Source organism: Bos taurus, chromosome 15 (assembly GCF_002263795.3).
Source record: "Bos taurus isolate L1 Dominette 01449 registration number 42190680 breed Hereford chromosome 15, ARS-UCD2.0, whole genome shotgun sequence".
Taxonomy (NCBI): Eukaryota; Metazoa; Chordata; class Mammalia; order Artiodactyla; family Bovidae; genus Bos; species Bos taurus.
In genome coordinates this window covers 56,941,752-56,958,167 of record NC_037342.1, presented here as the reverse complement: position 1 = coordinate 56,958,167, position 16,416 = coordinate 56,941,752, and the positions used below count along the sequence as shown (strand labels likewise).

Here is a 16,416-nt window from a genome sequence, read left to right as displayed (position 1 = left end):
TTTTTTTTTGTTGTTGTTGTTCTTGTTTTTGTTTTTTCCTTCTTTCTTTAACATTGTATTTTTGAAATTCCAAACTCTACTCTAGATTTTTAATTTTCGCTTTTTGGTATATGTTATCAATTTTGTACCTATAGTTTTTTTTTATATAATTTCTGTGACTTTTTTTTTTTTTTCCTTTTTTTTCTTCTTCTCTGTTCTTTCTCTTCTTCTTTTATATAACATTGTATATCTGAAATTCCAAACTTTACTCTAGATTTTTAATTTATGCTTTTTGGTATTTGATATCAATTTTGTACCTGTATTTTCTTTATAATTTTTGTGACATTGTTCGTATTTGTTTGTTTGTTTTCTCTCTTTCTTTTCCTTCTTCTTTTCTTTAACATCGTATTTTTGAAATTCCAAACTCTACTCTAGATTTTTAATTTTCGCTTTCTGGTATTAGTTATCAATTTTGTACCTGTACTTTCTTTATAATTTTCGCGACCTTGTTTGTTTTTCTTTGTTCGTTCTTTCTCTCTTTCTTTTCCTTCTTCTTTTCTTTAACATCGTATTTTTGAAATCCCAAACTCTACTCTAGATTTTTAATTTTGCTTTTATGTATTTGTTACCAATTTTGTACCTTTAAGGACCCAATCTTCAGGACCCATTTTTCACTAGGGAGTGAGATTACTGGCTTGACTGCTCTCTCTCCCTTTGGACCCTCCTTTTTCTCCACCAGGTCGCCTGTGTCTCCTCCCTAACCCCTCTCTACTCTACCCAACTCTGTGAATTTCTGTGTGTTCCAGACGGTGGAGAACACTTAGGGAACTGATTACTGGCTGGATCTGTCTCCCTCCTTTTCATTCCCCCCTTTTATCCTTCTGGCCACCTCTGTTACCTTCCTCCTTCTTCTCTTCTCTGTATAACCCCGTGAACATCTCTGAGTGGTCCAGTTGTGGAGTGCACATAAGGAAGTGACTACTGGCTAGCCCACTCTCTCCACTATTGATTCACCTCACCTCATTTGGGTCACCTCTAACTCCCTCCTCCCTCTTCTCTTCTCCATGTAACCCTGTGAACTTCTCTGAGTGACCCTCACTGTAGAGAAACTTATCATCTTTAATGTAGATGTTTTATCAATGGTGCTGTATTGAAGGAGAAGTTTTGAAACTACTGTAAAAATAAGACCGATAATCGGAAGCAGGAGACTTAAGTCCAAACCCTGACTCCAGGGAACTCCTGACTCCAAGGAACATTCATTGACAGGAGCTCATCAAATGCCTCCATACCGACACTGAAACCAAGCACCACACAAGGGCCAATAAGTTCCAGAGCAAGACATACCAAGCATATTCTCCAGCAACAAAGGAACACAGCCCTGAGCTTCAAGATACAGGCTGCCCAAAGTCACCCCAAAACTATAGACATCTCATAACTCATTACTGGACATTTCATTGCACTCCAGAGAGAAGAAATACAGCTCCACCCACCAGAACACCGACACAAGCTTCCCTAACCAGGAAACCTTGACAAGCCACCTGTACAAACCCACACACAGTGAGGAAACGCCAGATAAAGAGAACTCCACAAACTGCCAGAATACAGAAAGGACACCCCAAACTCAGCAATTTAAACAAGATGAAGAGACAGAGGAATACCCAGCAGATAAAGGAACAGGATAAATGCCCACCAAACCAAACAAAAGAGGAAGAGATAGGGAATCTACCTGATAAAGAATTCCGAATAATGATAGTGAAATTGATCCAAAATCTTGAAACTAAAATGGAATCACAGATAAATAGCCTGGAGACAAGGATTGAGAAGATGCTAGAAAGGTTTAACAAGGACCTAGAAGAAATAAAAAAGAGTCAATATATAATGAATAATGCAGTAAATGAAATTAAAAACACTCTGGAGGCAACAAATAGTAGAATAACAGAGGCAGAAGACAGGATTAGTGAATTAGAAGATAGAATGGTAGAAATAAATGAATCAGAGAGGATAAAAGAAAAACGAATTAAAAGAAATGAGGACAATCTCAGAGACCTCCAGGACAATATTAAACGCTACAACATTCGAATCATAGGGGTTCCAGAAGAAGAAGACAAAAAGAAAGACCATGAGAAAATACTTGAGGAGATAATAGTGGAAAACTTCCCTAAAATGGGGAAGGAAATAATCACCCAAGTCCAAGAAACCCAGAGAGTACCAAACAGGATAAACCCAAGGAGAAACACCCCAAGACACATACTAATCAAATTAACAAAGATCAAACACAAAGAACAAATATTAAAAGCAGCAAGGGAAAAACAACAAATAACACACAAGGGAATTCCCATAAGGATAACAGCTGATCTTTCAATAGAAACTCTTCAAGCAAGGAGGGAATGGCAAGACATACTTAAAATGATGAAAGAAAATAACCTACAGCCCAGATTATTGTACCCAGCAAGGATCTCATTCAAGTATGAAGGAGAAATCAAAAGCTTTTCAGACAAGCAAAAGCTGAGAGAATTCTGCACCACCAAACCAGCTCTCCAACAAATACTAAAGGATATTCTCTAGACAGGAAACACAAAAACGGTGTATAAACTCGAACCCAAAACAATAAAGTAAATGGCAACGGGAACATACTTATCAGTAATTACCTTAAATGTAAATGGGTTGAATGCCCCAACCAAAAGACAAAGACTGGCTGAATGGATACAAAAACAAGACCCCTACATATGTTGTCTACAAGAGACCCACCTCAAAACAGGGGACACATACAGACTGAAAGTGAAGGGCTGGAAAAAGATTTTCCATGCAAATAGGGACCAAAAGAAAGCAGGAGTAGCAAAACTCATATCAGATAAAATAGACTTTAAAACAAAGGCTGTGAAAAGAGACAAAGAAGGTCACTACATAATGATCAAAGGATCAATCCAAGAAGAAGATATAACAATTATAAATATATATGCACCCAACACGGGAGCACCACAGTACGTGAGACAAATGCTAACAAGTATGAAAGGAGAAATTAACAATAACACAATAATAGTGGGAGACTTTAATACCCCACTCACACCTATGGATAGATCAACTAAACAGAAAATTAACAAGGAAACACAAACTTTAAACGATACAATAGACCAGTTAGACCTAATTGATATCTATAGGTCATTTCACCCCAAAACAATGAATTTCACCTTTTTCTCAAGCGCACATGGAACCTTCTCCAGGATAGATCACATCCTGGGCCATAAAGCTAGCCTTGGTAAATTCAAAAAAATAGAAATCATTCCAAGCATTTTTTCTGACCATAATGCAGTAAGATTAGATCTCAATTACAGGAGAAAAACGATTAAAAATTCCAACATATGGAGGCTGAACAACACGCTGCTGAATAACCAACAAATCACAGAAGAAATCAAAAACGAAATCAAAATTTGCATAGAAACGAATGAAAATGAAAACACAACAACCCAAAACCTGTGGGACACGGTAAAAGCAGTCCTAAGGGGAAAGTTCATAGCAATACAGGCACACCTCAAGAAACAAGAAAAAAGTCAAATAAATAACCTAACTCTACACCTAAAGCAACTAGAAAAGGAAGAAATGAAGAACCCCAGGGTTAGTAGAAGGAAAGAAATCTTAAAAATTAGAGCAGAAATAAATGCAAAAGAAACAAAAGAGACCATAGCAAAAATCAACAAAACCAAAAGCTGGTTCTTTGAAAGGATAAATAAAATTGACAAACCATTAGCCAGACTCATCAAGAAACAAAGGGAGAAAAATCAAATCAACAAAATTAGAAACGAAAATGGAGAGATCACAACAGACAACACAGAAATACAAAGGATCATAAGAGACTACTATCAACAATTATATGCCAATAAAATGGACAACGTGGAAGAAATGGACAAATTCTTAGAAAAGTACAACTTTCCAAAACTGGACCAGGAAGAAATAGAAAATCTTAACAGACCCATCACAAGCATGGAAATTGAAACTGTAATCAAAAATCTTCCAGCAAACAAAAGCCCCGGTCCAGACGGCTTCACAGCTGAATTCTACCAAAAATTTAGAGAAGAGCTAACACCTATCCTGCTCAAACTCTTCCAGAAAATTGCAGAGGAAGGTAAACTTCCAAACTCATTCTATGAGGCCACCATCACCCTAATACCAAAACCTGACAAAGATCCCACAAAAAAAGAAAACTACAGGCCAATATCACTGATGAACATAGATGCAAAAATCCTTAACAAAATTCTAGCTATCAGAATCCAACAACACATTAAAAAGATCATACATCACGATCAAGTGGGCTTTATCCCAGGGATGCAAGGATTCTTCAATATCCGCAAATCAATCAATGTAATACACCACATTAACAAATTGAAAAATAAAAACCATATGATTATCTCAATAGATGCAGAGAAAGCCTTTGACAAAATTCAACACCCATTTATGATAAAAACTCTCCAGAAAGCAGGAATAGAAGGAACATACCTCAACATAATAAAAGCTATATATGACAAACCCACTGCAAACATTATCCTCAATGGTGAAAAATTGAAAGCATTTCCTCTAAAGTCAGGAACAAGACAAGGGTGCCCACTTTCACCATTACTATTCAACATAGTTTTGGAAGTTTTGGCCACAGCAATCAGAGCAGAAAAAGAAATAAAAGGAATCCAAATTGGAAAAGAAGAAGTAAAACTCTCACTATTTGCAGATGACATGATCCTCTACATAGAAAACCCTAAAGAGTCCGCCAGAAAATTACTAGAAATAATCAATGACTACAGTAAAGTTGCAGGATATAAAATCAACACACAGAAATCCCTTGCATTCCTATACACTAATAATGAGAAAACAGAAAGAGAAATTAAGGAAACAATTCCATTCACCATTGCAACGGAAAGAATAAAATACTTAGGAATATATCTACCTAAAGAAACTAAAGACCTATATATAGAAAACTATAAAACACTGGTGAAAGAAATCAAAGAGGACACTAATAGATGGAGAAATATACCATGTTCATGGATTGGAAGAATCAATATAGTGAAAATGAGTATACTACCCAAAGCAATTTATAGATTCAACGCAATCCCTATCAAGCTACCAACAGTATTCTTCACAGAGCTAGAACAAATAATTTCACAATTTGTATGGAAATACAAAAAACCTCGAATAGCCAAAGCGACCTTGAGAAAGAAGAATGGAACTGGAGGAATCAACCTACCTGACTTCAGGCTCTACTACAAAGCCACAGTTATCAAGACAGTATGGTACTGGCACAAAGACAGAAATATTGATCAATGGAATAAAATAGAAAGCCCAGAGATAAATCCACGCACATATGGACACCTTATCTTCGACAAAGGAGGCAAGAATATACAATGGATTAAAGACAATCTCTTTAACAAGTGGTGCTGGGAAATCTGGTCAACCACTTGTAAAAGAATGAAACTGGACCACTTTCTAACACCATACACAAAAATAAACTCAAAATGGATTAAAGATCTAAACGTAAGACCAGAAACTATAAAACTCCTAGAGGAGAACATAGGCAAAACACTCTCCGACATACATCACAGCAGGATCCTCTATGACCCACCTCCCAGAATATTGGAAATAAAAGCAAAAATAAACAAATGGGACCTAATTAACCTTAAAAGCTTCTGCACATCAAAGGAAACTATTAGCAAGGTGAAAAGACAGCCTTCAGAATGGGAGAAAATAATAGCAAATGAAGCAACCGACAAACAACTAATCTCAAAAATATACAAGCAACTCCTACAGCTCAACTCCAGAAAAATAAACGACCCAATCAAAAAATGGGCCAAAGAACTAAATAGACATTTCTCCAAAGAAGACATACAGATGGCTAACAAACACATGAAAAGATGCTCAACATCACTCATTATCAGAGAAATGCAAATCAAAACCACTATGAGGTACCATTTCACACCAGTCAGAATGGCTGCGATCCAAAAGTCTACAAATAATAAATGCTGGAGAGGGTGTGGAGAAAAGGGAACCCTCTTACACTGTTGGTGGGAATGCAAACTAGTACAGCCACTATGGAGAACAGTGTGGAGATTCCTTAAAAAACTGGAAATAGAACTGCCTTATGATCCAGCAATCCCACTGCTGGGCATACACACTGAGGAAACCAGAAGGGAAAGAGACACGTGTACCCCAATGTTCATCGCAGCACTGTTTATAATAGCCAAGACATGGAAGCAACCTAGATGTCCATCAGCAGATGAATGGATAAGAAAGCTGTGGTACATATACACAATGGAGTATTACTCAGCCATTAAAAAGAATACATTTGAATCAGTTCTAATGAGGTGGATGAAACTGGAGCCTATTATACAGAGTGAAGTAAGCCAGAAGGAAAAACATAAATACAGTATACTAACGCATATATATGGAATTTAGAAAGATGGTAACAATAACCCGGTGTACGAGACAGCAAAAGAGACACTGATGTATAGAACAGTCTTATGGACTCTGTGGGAGAGGGAGAGGGTGGGAAGATTTGGGAGAATGGCAATGAAACATGTAAAATATCATGTAGGAAACGAGTTGCCAGTCCAGGTTCGATGCACGATGCTGGATGCTTGGGGCTGGTGCACTGGGACGGCCCAGAGGGATGGTATGGGGAGGGAGGAGGGAGGAGGGTTCGGGATGGGGAACACATGTATACCTGTGGTGGATTCATTTTGATATTTGGCAAAACTAATACAATTATGTAAAGTTTAAAAATAAAATAAAATTGGAAGAATAAAAAAAAAAAAAAAAAGAATTAAAAAGACTTTCTAAATTGAGAATCTTTCCTTAATATGACCTCACTGGTGAGAGTTTAATAGATATTTTAAAATTTTTCTATAAAGATAACATGACTGTTTATGTATAGTGAATTCACAACCCCCAAAAGAGCAGTGAGTAGCTTTAAGCTATAAGAAGAGAACGTGGACTCTTGTACTCCATGTTTCCTCTTGGACTGCATAACTGCTTAGGTATCTTAGGTGAGATGATATATTTTCTGTCTTTTACTTTCCTCAGCCACATAAATTGGTATAATATTTAATGTTGTTGTGCTTAGTCGCTAAGTCGTGTCTGACTTTTGTGAGTGTGGAGTCTGGACTATAGACCACCATGGACTGTAGCCTGCCAGGTTCCTTTGTTCATGGGATTTCCCAGGCAAGAATACTGGAGTGGGTAGCCATTTGCTTCTCCAGGAGTCTTCCCAAGCCAAGGGTTCCAACCCACGTCTCCTGCATTGACAGAAGGATTCTTTACCACACAGCCACTTGGAAAGCCAATATTTAACCTTATCTTGTTTCAAAGACAGAGTTCATGAAAAAAACTAAGAGATCCCAAGGAAAAGAGCTTTGTTTATTTTACCATAACAAAAATAAGATATGATTTCTTTTTACACTGCTGGTTATTAAAAATTTCTACTCAAATAAAACAAACATCAAGTACAAAATGATTAAGCAGGCTCAGATAACACAGAAACTTTAATATAGCTCTTTGAAGTTCTGCCTAAGTTTCTAACTTGTTCTTACTTTCAAGTTCCCCATTTCACCATATCTCTTTCCCATGGGCTTAAACATCTCCTGGAAAAGCATATTTTAAATGTTTTTTGTTGTAGTTCTCAACTGGGGGAAATTCTGCTCCCCTGGGACTTTTGGCAATGCCTAGAGATATTTTTGTTTGTCACAACTGGTTGGAGGGGTGTTGCTAGCATCTAGTGTTGTTGAGACAAGGGATGCTGCTAAATATCCTATAATGAGTAGGAAAGCCCCTCAAAACAAAGAACTTTATGGCAAAAAATGTTAGTAGTGCCAAGACTGAGAAACTTCAATCTGAGATGACAAACGCACAAGAGTTGAGATTTAACATGACAACTTCAAATCAAATGTTCAAATGATGACTGAAACCATCAATCTGCAGGATACCAGCTCTCTGCCACTTCATTGCATTTTATTTTCACATTAAAAACCACATGTGTGCCAGGTTCTGGTGTATTTTTTTTAAAACATATCTCTTTTTTTGCCTTTTTGGGGAAAAAAAAACTAACAGTTTGGAGCTCTACTTACTGCCATTTCTCTCAAGAAAAATATAAGCCTTTGCACATTTACTTACCTTATATAAAAATCCTGAGTGTTAATATTGTCCTTTGGAGAAATTCTTATCAGTACAGCCATTGGACAAATGCAAATTTTCAATGAGCTGAACAATGATATGAAGCAGCTGCTCAGGACATAAAGGGTCAGAGGGTGTCACTGAACATAAATAATATCTAGAGAAGTGAGGAGCAGAGAAGGGAGCTGGAAGGATGAGTGTAACTAATTAAAATATTATTGCTCAAGCAAAAGTAGAAACTAGTATGAGAAAATATGGAAGAGAAAAATTCAAGAGACTGTACATTTACAACAGAGAGTAGAGAAAAAAACAATAAAGGATTCTATATGGTTCTAGGAAAAGGTCATCTGACTGCTAATACCACTAGGCACAGCTACAATGTCTCTCCTGTGATGATTCTCCTATCCAGGGTCAAACTGGCTGCAATAGGCAGTCATGGTCTGATTGTCTGGCATAAAGTGAAACCAGGACCACTTTTCCTCAAGACAAAAATTCTGTATTTCTGCTAATGTGCACTATAAACAGTGCTACCTGACCTTCTGAAAACAAATAAATGCATTTCATACATGTTAAAGTTGTTAAAGAAGGAATTCCTTATACCCTCAGTTCAGTTCAGTTCAGTCACTCAGTCATGGCCGACTCTTTGCAACCCCATGAATCGCAGCACACCAGGCCTCCCTGTCCATCACCAATTCCCGGAGTTTACCCAGACTCACGTCCATTGAGTCAGTGATGCCATCCAGCCATCTCATACTCTGTCGTCCCCTTCTCCTCCTGCCCCCAATCCCTCTCAGCATCAGAGTCTTTTCCAACGAGTCAGCTCTTCGCATGAGGTGGCCAAAGGATTGGAGTTTCAGCTTTAGCATCATTCCTTCCAAAGAAATCCCAGGGCTGATCTCCTTCAGAATGGACTGGCTGGATCTCCTTGCAATCCAAGGGACTCTCAAGAGTCTTCTCCAACACCACAGTTCAAAAGCATCAATTCTTCAGCGCTCAGCCTTCTTCACAGTCCAACTCTCACATCCATACATGACCACTGGAAAAATCATAGCCTTGACTAGACGAACCTTTGTTGGCAAAGTAATGTCTCTGCTTTTCAATATGCTATCTAGGTTGGTCATAACTTTCCTTCCAAGGAGTAAGCGTCTTTTAATTTCATGGCTGCAGTCACCATCTGCAGCGATTTTGGAGCCCAAAAAAATAAAGTCTGACACTGTTTCCACTGTTTCCCCATCTATTTCCCATGAAGTGATGGGACCAGATGCCATGATCTTCATTTTCTGAATGTTGAGCTTTAAGCCAACTTTTTCACTCTCCACTTTCACTTTCATCAAGAGGCTTTTGAGTTCCTCTTCACTTTCTGCCATAAGGGTGGTGTCATCTGCATATCTGAGGTTATTGATATTTCTCCCGGCAATCTTGACTCCAGCTTGTGCTTCTTCCAGTCCAGCGTTTCTCATGATGTACTCTGCATATAAGTTAAATAAGCAGGGTGACAATATACAGCCTTGATGTACTCCTTTTCCTATGTGGAACCAGTCTGTTGTTCCATGTCCAGTTCTAACTGTTGCTTCCTGACCTGCCTAGGATAGCTAAATCATACAAGCCACGAGTATTCCTGAATTCTCCTGCCTGCAGTTCAATGTCCTTAGTTATTACATTGGTCCCAATGCAAATTACATCCTCCATTTTCCATTCTGGTCCATGCATGAATACAGACACCAACCTCCCAACCTCCCAACTCCAATCATTCAGAAAGGAACTAACACATTCATATACATATACACACACACACCAAATATCCTTAATGACTAAGGGTTTTATTTTTTAAGTTAAATGTTAAAAAAAAATAACAAATATCTAGAGATAATTTGAATTTAAATTTGCATTTATATATCAAATACTTTTCAAATATTGTTATAACATGTACTATGTCCCAGGTTTTCATCCAAGCACTTAACAAATATTAATTTGACCTTACATCATCTGCATGAATACAGACTAATATCACCATTGTACAGATGGGAGTTGGTGATGGACAGGGAGGCCTGGTGTGCTGCAGTCCATGGGGTAGAAAAGAGTTGGATATGACTGAGTGACTGAACTGAACTGAACTGAACTGAACAGATGGAGAAACCAAGATACAAGAGGTTGTACAAAAACTTGTCCAGGGTCAACTAGCTAGTAAAAGATAGACTTGGAATTCTGAACAGATCATCTGAATTCAGAGTCTGTGATCTCTCACTGTGACTCCCCAATCTTTACTTTATCCACCTAACTCCCATCTGAAGGTATATGACATGGGAGAGGCCCTCATTACCTCAGTCTGTTGGCAATACATGAAGACATTCAGACTCCTTGAAATTCAGGCAAAAAGAGACAGAGACAGAGAGAAGTATTTTAAATCCCTTCCCCTACAGTCAAGAAATGCTACAAAGTTTTCATCACCTGTATGTACACTAGACACAGGTTATATGTTTCACAAAAAGTAACTCAAACTAGATTATAGAACTAAACATAAAGCTAAAAACCTTCTGGTAGATAATAAGGGAGAATATCTGTATGATACACCACCAAAAGTGCCATTTGTGGAAGAAAAACTGATAACTTGGACTTTAAACTATTGCTCTGAAATGGCACTTAATGGAAGAGAAAGACACACCACGGATTTGGAGAAAATACTTGAAAAGTAAATATCTGATAAAAGACTTGTATGCAAAACACAGGAATAACTCTTAAAACTGTATAATAAAACTAACACCATAAAAAACTTGGCAAAAGATCTGACTAGACAACTAGACTCCTCATCAAAGAAGATGTTTTGGTGGCAAATAAACATATGAAAGATGCTCAAGATCTTGTCATTAGAGAATTATAAATTAAAACAAAAACTAAATATCACTTCAAACATTTAAAAAAAATTTTAAATGTTTTGTGTGTGGAGGGGTGGCAACATAAATTGCTGACCAGGATGCAGAACAATATGAACTCTCACTCACTGATGGTGAGAATGCAGAATGGTACAGTCAATTTGGAAAATAGTTTGGCTATTTATTTCAAAGCTAAGTACAATTTTACCATACATTCCAGCAATCATACTCTGAGGTGCTTATTAAACTCACTGAAAATATGTCCACACAAAACTTTCACATGAAAATTATAGTAGCTTTATTCATAACCACCCAAATTAGAAGTATTCACAATAGGCTTCAGTAAGTAAATGGCTAAGAAGACTGTGGCATGTACATACAACAGAACATTATTCAGCCACAAAATGATATAAGCTAATCAAGCCACAAAACAGCACAGATGGACCTTAAATGCATGTTGGTGAAATGCAAGAAGTCAATCCGAAAAGGCTGCATATGATATGACTCCAAATTACTCAGCATTCCTTTAAATGTAAAAAAACTATAAAGATGGTAGAAAAAAAAAAAAAAAAAGAGTGGTCATTGCCAAGTGTAGGGTAAGGGAAAGTTTAATGAGTAGAGTACAATGGCATACAGTTAAAGTTTTATCTATGATACTGGGTGGAATACAGGACAGTACACATTTATTTGTGTACTAGCCTAGCCTATACCTATAACAGCGTAGACAGTATATTAAAAAGCAGAAACATTACTTTGCCAACAAAGGTTCATCTAGTTAAGGCTATGGTTTTTCCAGTAGTCATATATGGATGTGACAGTTGGATTATAAAGAAAGCTGAGCGCCAAAGAATTGATGCTTTTGAACTGTGATCTTGGAGAAGACTCTTGAGAGTCCCTTGGACAGCAAGGAGGTCCAACCAGTCCATCCTGAAGGAAATCAGTCCTGAATATTCATTGGAAGGACTGATGTTGAGGCTGAAACTCCAATACATTGGCCACCTGATGTGCAAAAGTGACTCACTAGAAAAGACCCTGATGCTGGGAAAGATTGAAGGCGGGAAGAAAAGGGGATGACAGAGGATGAGATGGTTGGATGGCATCACCAACTCAATGGACATGAGTTTGAGTAGGCTCCAGGAGTTGGTGATGGACAGGGAAGCCTGGGGTGCTGCAGTCCATGAGGTCGCAAAGAGTTGAACACTGAGCAACTGAACTGAACACATTTATTTAAACCTTTAGAACTTTGTGACACAAAGAACAAACCCTAAAACATGCAAATTAAAAAAAAAAAATCTGAATAGAGTGTCTTCAGGAAAGAAGGCAGAATGTAACAAAGCCAATTACATTTATTGCAATAAATGAAACATCCTAACTAAAGAGAGTAAAGGAAAACGTTGCTATCGTAAACAAGTTTGAAAATGAAAGAAATCTGTAAGACTAAAGGCAAGAGGCTATACATAGGTACAGTACTCTAGTGGACAAAGTTCTTTCTGTTGGGGGTTTAGGCTAACAATTCCAGTAACACTATATATGTATGCTGGCATTGAAAAATAAATCAGTAAATGGATGGTATCAGTACATGGTACAAGTCAAGTTTCTCATTGTTGAGAGTTGATTGTTACAGATAAACAAAGGAGGAGGCTACAGTGACTCATGGAATGGATCAGTTTAACACAGATGGATACCGCTACACACTGAAATATTTACAGATAGATGCACACATACAGGCTATTATGTATACATATAGTTCACTGTACTTTCAGCTGAGAGAGCCTAACAGCAATGATATTAGAACACTAATAAGCATACTTAACACCCAGATGTTGGTTTCCATTTGTTCTTCAATGAACGGAATAAGAGTTTTCAGAAAAATGGCTTGCTGAAGGACTGGGGAAAGAAATATACAAGAAGAGTCTGTAGTATCTTGTATTCTCTAAAAGTGCAGAATGTTTCATAAGGGGAAAAACAAATACTCAGAACAGTAGTAGTACAGCAAGGTGACACTGGAGACAGTTGCAACAGCTCCAGATGGCCAAAGTGTGAACAACTGAAGCCATACTGTATTAAAACTTAAAATATAAAATAACTATGCATGTTTCCATACTGATAAAAACAGAGGAGTATTTAAACAAATGAGGGAAAATGAACAAATCACCCATAAAGAAGACCTCCAAATAATTTATCTGAATGCTACTCCTTAAAGGAGATGAAAACAACTTGCTACTCCGTAAGTGTGGGCTATTTATACTTTTAGTGAGTCTTTTCTATGGTAAAGAAGGAAAGAAATGAAAACATTCTAAACTTGACAAACAGTACTTCATCCAGGTTAATTTCAACATTGGCAAGTAATGTTGATAGTATAACCTTGACACATTGTAATGAAAATTGTATTTTACCTCTGTGGTCTTCCTCCCTCAAACACATAATCCCAGTCTAAACATGAGGTAAGTATATGACAAATACATATTGTGGGACTTTCTACAAAATAGCTGACCAGTTCTCAAAACTGTAAAGACCATCAAAAACAAGGAAAGCCTGTAAAACTGTCGCAGCTAACAGTAGCTTTAATGTGTGAGTCACTCAGTTGTGTCTGACTCTTTGTAACCCCATGGACTGTAGCCTGCCAGGCTCCTCTGTCCTTGAAATTCCCAAGAAATTCTCCAGGCAAGAATACTGGAGTGGGTTGCCATTTCCTTCTCAAGGGGATCTTTGAAACGACAAACACAAGCATTGTGTTTTACTGAATGAGGTTCTGAAACAACAAAATGAATACAAATAAAAGCTAAGAGAATCCGAATGAAGTATGGAATTTAGATAATAATATATCTGTTTATTAATTTTACTAATGCACCAAATTGATGCAAAATTTAATAACAGGGAAAACTAGGGGTGGTGTATATGAGAATTCCTCATACTATTCCCTGGATTTTTCTATAAATTTAAATCTTTTCTGAAAAGTTTATTTTAAAAATATTATGTTGATAAGGAGAAGGAAAAAATAATGAGTAGAGGATGGAGTATAAAAAGGAATCAGACTATTCCCAAGTTTGTGTCTCTGGATGTAGCTGGACATGTTCAAATATTGCTAGTTAACAGTGATGATATTTATTTTAATGTGGAATACTTTTGCCAGAATCCATGACTAAGCATTAAATCAACAGTTATCCATCGGAAAGAAAATAATGAAGCATGGCAGTTGTGAATTCATGGAAAACTAGAAGATGACAGCCTATCTTACAAGTACCACCACTGCCCATCCTTAATCTCCCAAACAGAAAAACATAAATCAATGTTGGTACTTATTTACATTCACGAAAGTGAAAGTGAAAGTTGCTCAGTTGTGTCCGACTCTTTGCAACCCCATGAACTATACAGTTAATGGAATTCTCTAGGCCAGAATACCAGAGTGGATAGCCTTCCCCTTCTCCAGGGGATCTTCCCAACACAGGGATCAAACCCAGGTCTCCCACATTGCAGGCAGATTCTTTACCAGCTGAGCCACAAGGGGAGCCTATTTACATTCATAAATACACAAATATATTTATAAGGTTTAGACAAAGGTAATACTTGTAACTTGTTTTATATTTCTTTTCCAATTTAGTAAAGTGGCATAATATATTGCATTGCAATTTTTAAGGGAGAAACTTTTGTTTGGAAATTGGTATGCTGATATAAATAGCTCAATTGGTAAAGAACCCACCTGCAATGCAGAAGACCCCTGTTCGATACTTGGTCCAGAAGAACCCCTGGAAAAGGGATTGGCTGCTCACCCCACTATTCTGGCCTGGGGAATTTCATGGACTATACAGTCCATGGGATCGCAAAAAGTTAGACATGACTGAGTGACTTTCACTTACATGCTGATATAACATGAAAGGTCATATATGTGAAAATTACCTTTCAAAACTCTCTATTACCAAAAGATTTGCAAAATTAAAACTGACTTTCATTTTTATTTTAGTGTTCAGAACAAATATATAAAGCTATTTTGCCTTTTTTTTTTTTTTTTTTTTACCATGTCCGAAGCCAAACTTATCCCCAGGTCCCAGGGCAGGGGACCCAGGGCCCATGAGCTGCGGAGTTTGCTGTGGCAGTCATCCGGGCCAGCCCCTGCTACCACGGGAACAGGGCTGAATTTGACATGACTGCAGTATTTTGCCCTTAAAAGTCATATGTGGAGAAACCAAATTACTTCTGGATTCAGAAATCTAATTAAACTTGCACTAGTCCAAACGGAAATCAAATCAAGACATATTTCAGTGCAATGTACTTTGAAGAGAGAGGTGCAAATTTAAATGAATAAAGACTAATTCTTTAAAACAGACCTTTTAAAATCATGTCAGATATACAAACATTTTAATCTCACCCTTATTAACCTGTACATCAATCAAAATATATCATTTAAAATAATTATCATTATTTTATTAAAAAAAGCAGAAAATTTGAACTTTTCCCAAGTTTACATTGAGGTCAGCTTTATCACTGTATGGGAAGAGTAATCTTAAGACTACTTTTCCCATAGAGTGGCAACTGATATTTCCAGACTGATAATATCCTTCAGTTCAGTTCAGTTCAGTCGCTTAGTTTTGTCCAACTCTTTGTGATTCCATGAATTGCAGCACACCAGACCTCCCTGTCCATCACCAACTTCCAGAGTTCACTCAAACTCATGTCCATCGATTCGGTGATGCCATCCAGCTATCTCATTCTCTGTCATCCCCTTCTCCTCCTGCCTCCAATCCCTCCCAGCATCAGAGTCTTTTCCAATGAGTCAACTCTTCGCATGAGGTGGCCCAAGTTGGAGTTTCAGCTTCAAAATAAGTCCTTCCAAAGAACACCCAGGACTGATCTCCTTTAGGATGGACTGGTTGGATCACCTTGCAGTCCAAGGGACTCTCAAGAGTCTTCTCCAACACCACAGTTCAAAAGCATCAATTCTTCAGTGCTCAGCTTTCTTCACAGTCCAACTCTCACATCCATACATGACCACTGGAAAAACCATAGCCTTGACTAGACGGACCTTTGTTGGCAAAGTAATGTCTCTGCTTTTGAATATGCTATCTAGGTTGGTCATAACTTTCCTTTCCATGGAGTAAGAGTCTTTCAATTTCATGGCTGCAGTCACCATCTGCAGTGATTTTGGAGTCCCCAGAAAATAAAGTCAGACACTGTTTCCACATCTGTCTGCCATGAACTGATGGGACCACATGCCATGATCTTCATTTTCTGAATGTTGAGCTTTAAGCCAACTTTTTCACTCTCCACTTTCACTTTCATCAAGAGGCTTTTGAGTTCCTCTTCACTTTCTGCCATAAGGGTGGTGTCATCTGCATATCTGAGGTTATTGATATTTCTCCTGGCAATCTTGATTCCAGCTTGTGCTTCTTCCAGCCCAGCGTTTCTCATGATGTACTCTGCA

The 16,416-nt window shown here is 37.6% G+C and overlaps 1 protein-coding gene and 1 non-coding gene across 3 annotated transcripts in view; both read right to left on the bottom strand.

The window, feature by feature from the left end:
- Window positions 1-16,416, bottom strand: part of ANO3 (anoctamin 3) — a 457,212-nt gene that overhangs the window by 395,822 nt on the left and 44,974 nt on the right. The gene's annotated exons all lie outside the window — the stretch shown is intronic.
- Window positions 15,012-15,147, bottom strand: LOC112441670 (small nucleolar RNA SNORA5). Its single transcript, XR_003029535.1, has one exon. It is a non-coding gene; the product is annotated as a small nucleolar RNA SNORA5 (small nucleolar RNA).